Source organism: Hyperolius riggenbachi, chromosome 1 (assembly GCF_040937935.1).
Source record: "Hyperolius riggenbachi isolate aHypRig1 chromosome 1, aHypRig1.pri, whole genome shotgun sequence".
Taxonomy (NCBI): Eukaryota; Metazoa; Chordata; class Amphibia; order Anura; family Hyperoliidae; genus Hyperolius; species Hyperolius riggenbachi.
Window position 1 is genome coordinate 28665390 of NC_090646.1, and position 12945 is coordinate 28678334.

Genomic DNA, 12945 nt, shown 5'->3' on the forward strand with positions numbered 1-12945 from the left:
TAAAAATAAATACCACAAATTAATACAATAAAAACTCAAAATAAAAAACACATAAAAAATATATGTTCCTGACCATCAATCATCTGAAATAAAACAATTCAAATCCAGCTCAATATTCAAACCTTTGGGTTCCATACAGTTCAATCTAAATATCCATTTAGTTTCTGCCTGTGAAATACTCCTAATCCTATTTGATCCTCTCCAATTCCCCAGATTCCTTTCTAGCCCACAAAAACTCATTTTGGATGGGTCCTGCTGATGGTAAATTCTAAAATGATTAGAGACAGAGTGTTCTTGAAACCCATTTCTTATATTAGTGATATGTTCCCCAATTCTTTCTTTAAGGGGTCTTTTCGTACGTCCAACATACTATTTCCCGCATGGACAGGTCAATAAATACACTACAAATTTAGTTTCACACTTAATGAACTGCTTAATAATAAAATTCTCATCTCCAAAAGTCTGCTGTACTCTGGGGGTCAAATTACATGTTCTACAAGGCAGACATTTTCTACATTTCAAAAAACCGACCTCTCCAAAGGAGCTTACCCCTTGATAATGTGGTTCATTAATTGCACTAGATGTTAATATATCTTTTAAAACTGGAGCTTTCCTAAAAATAACCTCTGGACGATCTGGTAGAACTTCATAAGACTGGATCCTCTTTCAGTAGTGGCCAATGGCGAGTAACAATACTTTTAATTTTCTTATATTGGTGACTAAATCCTGTGATAAAGGGGCATACCAGTTCTTTTCCTGTTTTCTTTCTTTCTTCCAATATGGAATCTCTCTCTATCCGTGCTATTTCCTCCTGTAAGATGGTTCATTTTCCTGACTCATATCCCTTCTTCTCAAATTTAGCTTTCAGGAGGTCTGTCTCTTTATAGTAATCATCCAGCTCCCCACAATTCCTTCTTAAGTGTAAAAATTGCCCCTTTGGAATTGCGGAGAGCCAATTAGGATGATGGCAACTTTTAATCGGAATGAAACTATTTCTATCAGTAGGTTTGGTATATGTGCTGGTTTTAATTAACTCATGCAAATTTTTAATCACTAAATCTAAAAAATGGACCTCCTCCTGACTATATTTGCACATACATTTCAAATTAGCGGTTTCTCCATTCAGATATTCTATAAACACCTGAAGTGAAGAGGCATCCCCACTCCACATAAAAATGATATCATCAATTAATCTTTTCCAAATTAATAAAAATTCCTCACTTTTCCCAAAGATATTTTTCTCTTCCCACACAGCCATATAAAGATTAACCATACTCTGAGCAAATTTTGCTCCCATGGCCACTCCCACTTTTTGTAGAAAAGAGTCCCCGCCAAACCAAAAAGAATTATTTTCTAATGCAAATTTCGTACATCTAACAATAAATTGTATCTGCCGTATATCTAACTGTCCATTTTTCATCAAATAATGTTCAATTGCTCGAAGACCTTCATCATGGGGTATAACAGTATACAAAGACGTAACGTCAGCCGTAACTAAAATAGGTGGTTCCTCAAAATGAAGATCTCTTAAGATATTAATGACATGTTTGGAGTCTCTCAAATAGGATTCAGTAGACGTCACCAAAGGCTGTAAATATTTATCAACACATTCTCCTATCCTATAAGTCACCGAACCTATACCGCTGACTATGGGCCTACCCGGGGGATTCAGAGCGTTTTTATGCACTTTCGGTAAATAATATATAACCGGTGTTCTAATACTTAGCTTCCTTCTCATCCAAAATACCTTCTCTTCTACCGAATTCTACCAGGGATTCCAAAACTTTTTTATATTTCATACCCGGATCTCCTCTTAATTTCTCATAGGTAAGTCTATCTTCCAGTAAAGTATTCATTTCTGTGTTATAATCTTCTTTATCCAAAATAACAATCCCCCCCCCCCCATCCTTGTCAGCTGCCTTTAGTACAATATTATTATTCTCTTTAAATTCCTTTATCCCATTTCTTATCCTGGGGTCCACATATTTATTCGGAACATGCAGTTCCCTTAGATCTTTAATGACCATCTTTTTGAAAGCTTCAATTTGATGATTGCAGGCCTGCGGAGGCTTAAAAAACGATTTATTCTTCAGTCCACTATGTCTAAAGTCCCTCTCCAAACCTGCATTCACCAAGCAGTTCGAAGTACCTGTAGTACCCGAGAAATACTTTTTCAAGCTTAACTTTCTGGAAAACGTATGTATATCAATAAAAGTCCCAAACGTATCTAGTTTTTTTGTTGGAGCAAATTTCAACCCCTGATCTAACAAGGATATTTGATTAGCACTCAAAATAGTTTTACTTAAATTATATATACCTTCCCCTTCAACTCTTTCCATTTTTTTGAGACGTTGCTGGTATCTTCTTCCTCCTCTGTGTCCCTGTCTATTAGTGTTGGGCGAACAGTGTTCGCCACTGTTCGGGTTCTGCAGAACATCACCCTGTTCGGGTGATGTTCGAGTTCGGCCGAACACCTGACGGTGCTCGGCCAAACCGTTCGGCCACATGGCCGAACTAAGAGCGCATGGCCGAACGTTCCCCGAACGTTCGGCTAGCGCTGTGATTGGCCGAACGGGTCACGTGGTTCGGGCCCGAACGCGCTCTGATTGGCCGAACGGGTCACGTGGTTCGGGCCCGAACGCGCTCTGATTGGCCGAACGGTCACGTGGTTCGGGTAAATAAATACCCGAACCACGTCATATCTCCGCCATTTCTCTGTGGGTTTAGCTTTGGGTAGGCAGGCAGGGTAGTTCGCTCTCCAGCCACGCTAGCCAGGGTCCCCCCCAGTCATTGTGTGTCGCTGCTGGGAACAGTAGTACACCGCTCGCTCAGCCACACTATATATAGCATTGTTTACTGCCACTGTGTACCTCGCTCAGCCACGCTATATATAGCATTGTGTTTTCTGACACTCTGTGTACACGGCTTAGCCAGGACTAATATAGCATTGTGTGTACTGCCACTGTGCACCTCGCTCAGCCACGCTATATATAGCATTGTGTTTTCTGACACTCTGTGTACATGGCTTAGCCTGACTATATAGCATTGTGTGTACTGCCACTGTGCACCTCGCTCAGCCACGCTATATATAGCATTGTGTTTTCTGACACTCTGTGTACACGTCTTAGCCTGACTATATAGCATTGTGTGTACTGCCACTGTGCACCTCGCTCAGCCACGCTATATATAGCATTGTGTTTACTGCCACTCTGTGTACACCGCTCAGCCAGACTATATACCGTTGTTTACTGACACTCTGTGTACACCGCTCAGCCAGACTATATACCATTGTTTACTGACACTCTGTGTACACCGCTCAGCCAGACTATATACCATTGTTTACTGACACTCTGTGTACACCGCTCAGCCAGACTATATACCATTGTTTACTGACACTCTGTGTACACCGCTCAGCCAGACTATATACCATTGTTTACTGACACACTGTGTACACCGCTCAGCCAGACTATATTGCATTGTTTACTGACACTCTGTGTACACGGCTTAGCCAGACTATATACCATTGTTTACTGACACTCGGTGTACACCGCTCAGCCAGACTATATACCATTGTTTACTGACACTCTGTGTACACCGCTCAGCCAGACTATATACCATTGTTTACTGACACCCTGTGTACACCGCTCAGCCAGACTATATTGCATTGTTTACTGACACTCTGTGTACACGGCTCAGCCAGACTATATACCGTTGTTTACTGACACTCTGTGTACACCGCTCAGCCAGACTATATACCATTGTTTACTGACACCCTGTGTACACCGCTCAGCCAGACTATATACCATTGTTTACTGACACCCTGTGTACACCGCTCAGCCAGACTATATACCATTGTTTACTGACACTCTGTGTACACCGCTCAGCCAGACTATATTGCATTGTTTACTGTTACTCTGTGTACACGGCTCAGTCAGACTATATAGCATTGTTTACTGACACTCTGTGTACACTGCTCAGCCAGACTATATACCATTGTTTACTGCCACTCTGATTCTGCTGGGAACAGTAGTACACCGCTCGCTCAGCCAGACTATATAGCATTGTGTTTACTGCCACTCTGTGTACACCGCTCAGCCACACTATATAGCATTGCGTACTCTGCCAGTCAGTGTGTATATTGCTGGGATCAGTAATACTCCACTCACCGTCAACCACTATATGAGCTCAACACGAGTTCCCCAGAGACCTCCGCTGTGAGCAGCACTCCCAACAACAGCAACAGCCAACGCCCCACGCAAGCTATAACATCCACCCCAGCAGCCAGTGGTCAGCAGCAGCCCTCCCCGGAGGAGAACGTTGTGTCCATCGGTCCGTCGCCAGAGCGATTAATGAGGGCTGCCATTGAGGAGATGATGGGGCCTGATGTGGAGGAGGAGGTCTGGCTCAGGCCAGCATCCCAAGTTAATGTTGAGGACGATGAGGGGTCTGTGTCTGGGGATGTTGGGGTGGCAGAGGTGGTGGGTGGGTCAGACTCAGGAGAAGAGTTGTATGATGAGGATGATGATCGGGACCCTCTGTATGTGCCTCAGAGTCCGACCCCGGAAAACATGTTGTATCGTGTGTTTAGGTACTAAAATCTGCGTTCCCAGTAGTGTTGGGCGAACAGTGTTTGCCACTGTTCGGGTTCTGCAGAACATCACCCTGTTCGGGGTGACTATATAGCAGACTATATAGCATTGTGTTTAATGCCACTCTGTGTACACGGCTCAGCCACACTATATAGCATTGTGTTTACTTCCACTCTGTGTCTGCTGGGAACAGTAGTACACCGCTCACCCGCCACTGTATAGCATTGTGCTCTGTGTCGCTGCTGGCAATAGTGGTACACCGCTCACCCACCACTGTATAGCATTTCTGTACTGCCACTGTACTGCTGCCAGTCAGCGTGTACTTTAAGGATAAGTAAAATGAGGAAGAAATCCGGTGAAAGAGGGAGGGGCAAGGGAAGAGGTGTTTCCCCTGACGGTTCACGTACAGGCCACAGGGGAGCACCCAAGAAAACCCACTCAATACCGCCCATGTTGTCCAGGACAACAACCCTCACAGATCCAAAAGAACAGGACCAGATAATTACTTGGATGACCTCTCAAGCGTCCAGCAGTGGGTTAAGCAGCACCAGCACATCACGCACGAGGTCCGAGTCCTCAGCCAGTTACAAGGAGCCAGTGGGCACAAAGCTGACACAACCGGCAGCGACACCACGCACACAACTGCCAGATAACCAGACGACGTTGGAGTGAGCTGCGCAGAGGTCGTTCTGGGGAGCTCTACTCCACGGCGGCGGCCCCCCACAATGACATATGACGAGTTTGAGGAGATGGAAGAGGAGGGTATGGACAATGTGGACATAGACCCAGATTTTGTTTGTGAACGAGAACATCGCCGTCGTAGCAGCAGCACAGATGAGTCTGTTGAGGAACCCACTGCTGCACGAGTTCGCCTTGTGCCACAAGGTAGGCGGCGCGCAATTTCAGGCACCGCAAGCATGGAAGTTCAAGTGAGAGGCAAAAGAGGCGCAAACAGAAATCGCCAGCAAGGCAGGTGCTCCAAAGTCTGGGCTTTCTTTGAAGACTGCACTGAGGATGTTACCATGGCGATTTGCAAGGTGTGCAAGACCCGCCTGAGCAGGGGGAAAAGTATTAACAACCTCTCCACCACCAGCATGAGCCGCCACATTCTATCCAAACATCCCACTCTGTGGGCAAACGCGGCAGGACAGGGTACCACCAGCAACACTGCCTCCCTTGGGTTCACCAGACTCACCACCAGACCCGCCTCAGCAGCAGCAGTAGCCCAGCCATTGCGTGGTTCACAACATTCACAAACATCAGACGACGCTGACACTGTCACTTTCCGGAGTAGTGCTCTTGAGGTCTCCCAGTGTTCATCAAACACAACAACCAACAGCCCTTCGGTGTGCAGCCCTACGGTTGAGTTGTCTGTCTCTGAGATGTTTGAGCGCAAGAGGAAATTGCCAGCAAATGACCCCCGGGCCGTGGCAGTAACAGCCAGCCAGCATAGCCAAGCTTCTGGCCTGCGAAATGCTGCCATATCGAGTGGTGGAGACAAACAGCTTCAAGGGCATGATGTCAGTGGCCATCCCACGTTACGTGGTTCCCAGCAGTGCCTGAGTTGCATGAGCACGTGGTCAGCAAAATAACCCGAAGCTTGAAGAATGCCGTTGCCTGCAAGGTTCACCTCACCACTGACACCTGGACGAGTGCGTTCGGCCAGGGTCTATACATCTCCCTTACCGCGCACTGGGTGAACCTTGTGGAGCCTGGCAGCGATTCCTCACCTGCTACGGCGCGGGTGTTGCCCACGCCGCAAACAGCTGCACCGCCGTCCCTCCCACTGGATAACAACAGCAGCACCTACCTCTCTGACTCCTTCTCCTCCAACGCATCTCAAAGCTGTACCTCATCCGGAAACGCTAACCCAGCACCAGCAGCAGTAGGATCGTGGAAGCAGTGCAGCACAGCTGTTGGCATGCGTCAGCAAGCGTTGCTGAAGCTGATCTGCCTTGGGGATAAGCAGCACACAGGGGAGGAAATTTGGAGGGGAATAAAGGAACAGACGGATTTGTGGCTGGCACCGCTGGACCTGAAACCGGGCATGAAGCTAGACACCTGGCACGAACTGGCAATGTACGCAATAGAGGTGCTGGCTTGCCCGGCAGCCAGCGTTATGTCGGAACGTTGTTTCAGTGCTGCCGGAGGCATCGTCACAGATCGGCGTATCCGCCTCTCCACAGAAAATGCAGACCGTCTGACTCAAATTAAAATGAATCAATCCTGGATTGGAAATGACTACGCAACACTCCAGGACCCCAACCAAGTAACATGACCAATGAACATCTGGGATGGTGTAGCGTTTCCGGTCCCTGTTTATTGAACCTCTCATCTGTATTACATTTATGACTGCATGGCGGCAAAAAGCATTGCTGCTATATCCGCACGCTTTTTGTCCTCATGCAAGGCCTGGGTTGTTGTGTCTCAAAAAGCATGGCCTTCTCCTCCTGCGCCTGCTCCTGTTCCATCACGTCTGCTGCTGCTGGGTTAGCGTTGCCGCGTGGTCCCTGTTTATGAGAACCACTTATTTTTATTACATTTATGACTGCATGGCGGTACAAAGCATGCTATCCGCACGCTTTTTGTCCTCATGCAAGGCCTGGGTTGTTGTGTCTCACAAAGCGTGGCCTTCTCCTCCTGCGCCTCCTCCTGTTCCATCACGTGTGCTGCTGCTGGTGCTGGGTTAGCGTTACCGGTCCCTTTTCGTGGAACCTCTTCTCTGTATTACATTTATGACTGCATGGCGAAAAAAAGCATGTTACCTGTGCAAAGAAACATGACATTTTCCACATTTAATAGACAGTTTTTCCTTTGAAACTTTACAATCAATTTTCTCAAAAACTATAAGCTCTTTTTGCAAAAAACATTTTCCTCTTGTACCCACTCCCAAGGTGCACATGCCCTGTAAATTTGGGGTATGTAGCATGTAAGGAGGCTTTACAAAGCACAACAGTTCGGGTCCCCATTGACTTCCATTATGTTCGGAGTTCGGCTCGAACACCCGAACATCGCGGCCATGTTCGGCCTGTTCGGCCCGAACCCGAACATCTAGATGTTCGCCCAACACTACTGTCTATGTCCCCTATTTGGGGATTAATATCCCTCAGTCTACTCTAGATATCTATAAAGAAAATTATCTACCACTACTTAAAAATATCCAAGCTGACCTTAATTCCTTGCAAAATTTGAATATTCCATATTAGGCAAAATAGCACTGCTTAAGACCTATGTAATTCCTAAAGTAATGTATATATTCAGAACAATTCAAGTTGCAGTACCCTTATCCTTTTTTAAAGAGGTATGGAAGATCTTCACTTCCTATTTATGGAAGGGTAAACAACACAGAATTTCCCATGGAACATTGATTATACCCCATTCTAGGGGTGGCCTAGGCCTCCCCTGTATCCACTCACTATATTTGGCCTGTCTTTTAGATATCTCTAAGCATTGGTGGGCTACACTAGATAGGAAACCTTGGGTCCAAATTGAAGAAAGTATGACAGGTGCTCCATTAATTCAGCTATTTCTCTCCCTTTATTAAAGTTGCCTTATCCTAATCAAAAAAATCCTATGATCCAAGCCACACTAGAAGCTTGGAATAATTATATTAAACGGAATCACTCTACTATGGATAATTTACCTCTAAAAATACTGCTACAAGTTTTATAGTTATCTATAACATACATCAATCTAGGACTCTGGCTGTCTTCAGGTATTATACATCTCAATGACTTATTTACACAAGGACGCCTTAAGAACTTTATGCAAATTGTTGAACAATTCTCTCTCCCAAAAACAGAAAAACATCAAACCTATTTTTCACCGGAACCAAATTTGGATTATGTATAATCCTTGGTCTCCATCCCTTTTGATGTCTCCTATTCTTACCCCTACCTGCCTCAAATCTATTTCCCATGGGGCCTTGGGGTCGATTTTTTAAAATGTAGAAAATGTCTGCCTTGTAGAACATGTAATCTGACCCCCAGAGTACAGCAGACTTTTGGAGATGAGAATTTTATTATTAAGCAGTTCATTAAGTCTGAAACTAAATTTGTAGTGTATTTATTGACCTGTCCATGCGGGAAATAGTATGTTGGACGTACGAAAAGACCCCTTAAAGAAAGAATTGGGGAACATATCACTAATATAAGAAATGGGTTTCAAGAACACTCTGTCTCTAATCATTTTAGAATTTACCATCAGCAGGACCCATCCAAAATGAGTTTTTGTGGGCTAGAAAGGAATCTGGGGAATTGGAGAGGATCAAATAGGATTAGGAGTATTTCACAGGCAGAAACTAAATGGATATTTAGATTGAACTGTATGGAACCCAAAGGTTTGAATATTGAGCTGGATTTGAATTGTTTTATTTCAGATGATTGATGGCCAGGAACATATATTTTTTATGTGTTTTTTATTTTGAGTTTTTATTGTATTAATTTGTGGTATTTATTTTTATTTTTATTTATTTTTATTTTTTTCATTTTTATTTTTATTTTTTCAATTTACTTTATTTTATTTTTATTTCAATATTTTAATATTTTGTTTCATGTCATTTTATGCAGCATTTATATACATATTTTTAAGCAAATTGATGTAAAAGTTTGTGGGGTTCGCAGCCCATTCATTGAAATTGGATCTAGATTCCCTGGTAATTTGCGCGTTTTTTAAGTAGGGGCTGAGAAGATCAATTGATACGTACCTTCCTTACGTTCCTTCCAGGTCCTCTATATGTTTTTTAACAGCTTAATTGTTTGATGCACAAGGTAGTATACTTTACCTTCCGTACACTCCAAGCGGCGGAAGTCTGGGAGTGATGCGGCGGAAATGGCGTCGAGCACTCTCTTACTGATGTCTAACGTGTTGAGTGTTAACTTTACCTTCCGTGCGCTCCAAGCGGCGGGAGTCTGGGAGTGACGTGGCGTACTCTATTTCCGACTGTTGACGCATTAATGGCACCGCAATTGGATCTATTAAAGTGCCAGTATTCATTCCACTACTGTCTGAGAGCCCCTGATGACGCTTATACGAAACCTGGTCGGGCGGACGCATGGTGGATGGGAGAGCGGCACCCCACTAACTTATTAGAAGCGTTGTACTACTTCAAAAGGGCCCAGGAGTGAGTATTTTTTATGTGCCAATTTTATTGAATAAATGGTTGAATCTAAGACAGAGTACACCTAGATGTTTTTTTATCCAATATATTCATGCTGGAAATGTCTGTATGCTGAGGAAGGAGGCTGGACATATCAGTAGAAGACTGGATCGAGAAAGAGTGATCGTGGTGGCATAGATGCATACGCTTCAGACCTTATAATTTGGGTCTCATTATTAGCTGGTAAGCCTGCACTTTAAAGCGTGTTGGTGGAGGAATGAAGTTGTGAAGTACCCGTAGCGCTGAAGTCTTATGTTGGAGATGGGAATTTAATTTACTGCACCACTTTTTACTTTCACACAATAATGGCTGAAAACTGAGAAAAGATTGACTTTGTTTAAAGGACATCCAAGGCAAAAAAAAAAATAACTGAGATAAACAATTGTATCTGTCCTCCTCCTTCTAAAAATGACTTTTAAAGTTATCCCACAGTTAGTTAGTTTATATTTAAATCAACTTTTTAAGCTTTTACTGTTTCATGGTCTTTTCTCAATGATGCATTAGTTGAAGTATGCCAGGGTTAAATATATGAACTATTGACCTTTTTATCTCTTTCCTGCTCTTACAAGCTATTTACTGCCACAAAAGTTTTTTTATGGCTGCAATTCCTCATCAGTGAGGGTTTGTAACGATTGGTGTCAGCAAATACAGATGTCTGATTATTGAGTGATCTGCAGTATCACCAATAATCCAGACACTATACCTGATTATGTGGTGATCTGCAGAATCACCAATAATGCAAGTATAGAAACCAACAGGAGAGATACTAATGTGTAGTGCTTGGTGCAACAGTAGTACTAGATAGATATAGTATACCTCACCAGAGGAGCTGGTGGGTACTATCAGTACAGGAGTCCTCACCAGAGATCAGGCTCTCTGGTGGGGAGGCGAGGTCAGACAGGCAAGGTCGGCAACAGACAGGTAATAACAGTACAAAATCAGAAGGCAATAGGAAGGAGGTAATACAGGCAAAGTCGGCAGCAGGATCAGATGGGCAGAAGCACAGAGTCAGTAAATGAGAGAGAGGTCAGAAGTAAGCCAGAATCATACACAGATTATCAATAGCGAGTAATATAAACGATAATAAATCCTATCTAGTGTGAAATCCCCGGTTTCCTCCCGGATCAAAGCACACCGGATCTATCTAAGGTCTGAGAGCTAACACAAAGTATTCGCAACAGCAGACGAGTTGTGAGTGAAGCCGAGAGGCTTAAGAAGCGGAGGAGACCCCATGGATACGCCCACTACTCTCAGCCAATGAGGAGCGGCGGACGTCTCCTCTGACGTCAGCCGACCTGCCGGTCAGCTGACGCGCCTCCTCCCTGCATAAAGGTCCTGTCTGTGCGCATGCGCACGCGACAATGTGACCAAACAAGCAGCTGACAAACCCCTCCTCGGCGTGCTAGACGCCGGAGGCACGGGAGACACACTGAGCAGCGGAATGGAGGCAGCAGCGGCGGTGGCCAGGTTGCCCGCAGCTGCCTCCTCAACGCTTGTTACAGTAGTGAAATGACATAAGTGACATTATTGATCTTCTTGGACACAGGGTATGGGCCTCGAAATCTGTGACCCAATTTAGCTGAGGGTTGTTTTAGTGTCAGGTGATGTGTAGAAAACCACATCATGTCCCCTGGAGCAAAACCCCATTCCACAGACCGTCTTTTATCTGCCTGTTTCTTTTGGTTCTGAAAAGCCTTTTCCAGGTTCCTTTTGACCATCACCCAAATCTTCAATGCTCCCTGCCACTCTTCCAGGGCAGGAAAAGATGACACCACTGGTAATGGGGAGAATTTGGGTGATCTTCCCGTTACAACCTGAAATGGGGAGAAACCTGAAGAGGAACTCTTCAGGTTATTGTGTGCAAATTCTGCGAAGGGTAGAAACTTTACCCAGTCCAACTGGGCATCTGCCACATAACACCTCAGGAATTGTTCAAGGTACTGGTTAACCCTTTCAGTTTGTCCATTGGTCTGAGAGTGGTAGCCGGAGGAAAATGACAAGTTCATACCGAGATGATGACAGAAGGCCCTCCAAAATTTGGACACAAATTAGACTCCCCTATCTGACACTATATTTTCTGGTATCCCGTGCAACCGGATAATATGCTGGATGAAGAGTTCCGCCAGTTCCTGAGCTGAGGGGAGTCTGTCCAATGGGATGAAATGGGCCATTTTGCTGAACCTGTCGACTACCACCCAAATGACCGTCTTACCCTCAGATCTAGGAAGCTCGCCCACAAAGTCCATGGACAGATGAGTCCATGGCTGTTCAGGTACAGGCAATGACTGAAGCATGCCTACAGGAGCCTGTCTGGACGGCTTATTCCTGGCACAGACTGAACAATCCCTGACAAACTCTTTACAGTCTAAGACTATGGATGGCCACCAGACGCATCTGTCCAACAGTTCCTGCATCCTAGCAACCCCTGGATGCCCCGCGGTCTTATGAGCATGGAAAACATCCAGAATTTTTAGGCGAAAATGCAGTGGCACAAACAGAACCCCCTCTGGTTTCCCCTCGGGAACGTCCTGCTGATAGGGCCTCAAAGCGGACGACCAATCCTCCCAAGTCTCTGTAGCTGTGAGGACAACTTTCTCGGGAAGAATGTTCTCAGGGGTTGAGGGCTGTACTGTCTCGGGCTCAAAACATCTAGATAATGCATCTGCCTTGATATTCTTACTACCTGGTTTGTAGGTAATAATGAACCTGAATCTCGAGAAAAATAACGACCAGCAAGCCTGTCTAGGACTGAGTCGTTTGGCCCCTTCAATATACTCTTGTGGTCAGTATAGACCATAATAGCATGTTCTGCCCCCTCGAGCCAATGTCGTCACTCTTCAAACGTGAGTTTGATGGCCAACAATTCTCGATTTCTGATGTCATAATTTCTCTCAGCGGGAGAAAATTTCAGAGAGAAAAATGCACATGGGTGTAATCTGCCCTGCAGACCGGAGTGTTGAGACAGTACAGCCCCAACCCTGATCTCTGACGCATCTACCTCAACAATAAAAGGATAAGAGACATCCACATGACGTAAAATGGGGGCGGAGCAAAACAATTGTTTCAGTGAGGAAAAAGCAGAGTGTGCTTCGGGTGACCAATTATATGTATCTGCCCCCTTCTTGGTAAGTTCCGTGAGGGGTGATACCACAGAAGAAAATCCCTTGATAAACTTTCTGTAATAATTGGCAAAGCCAA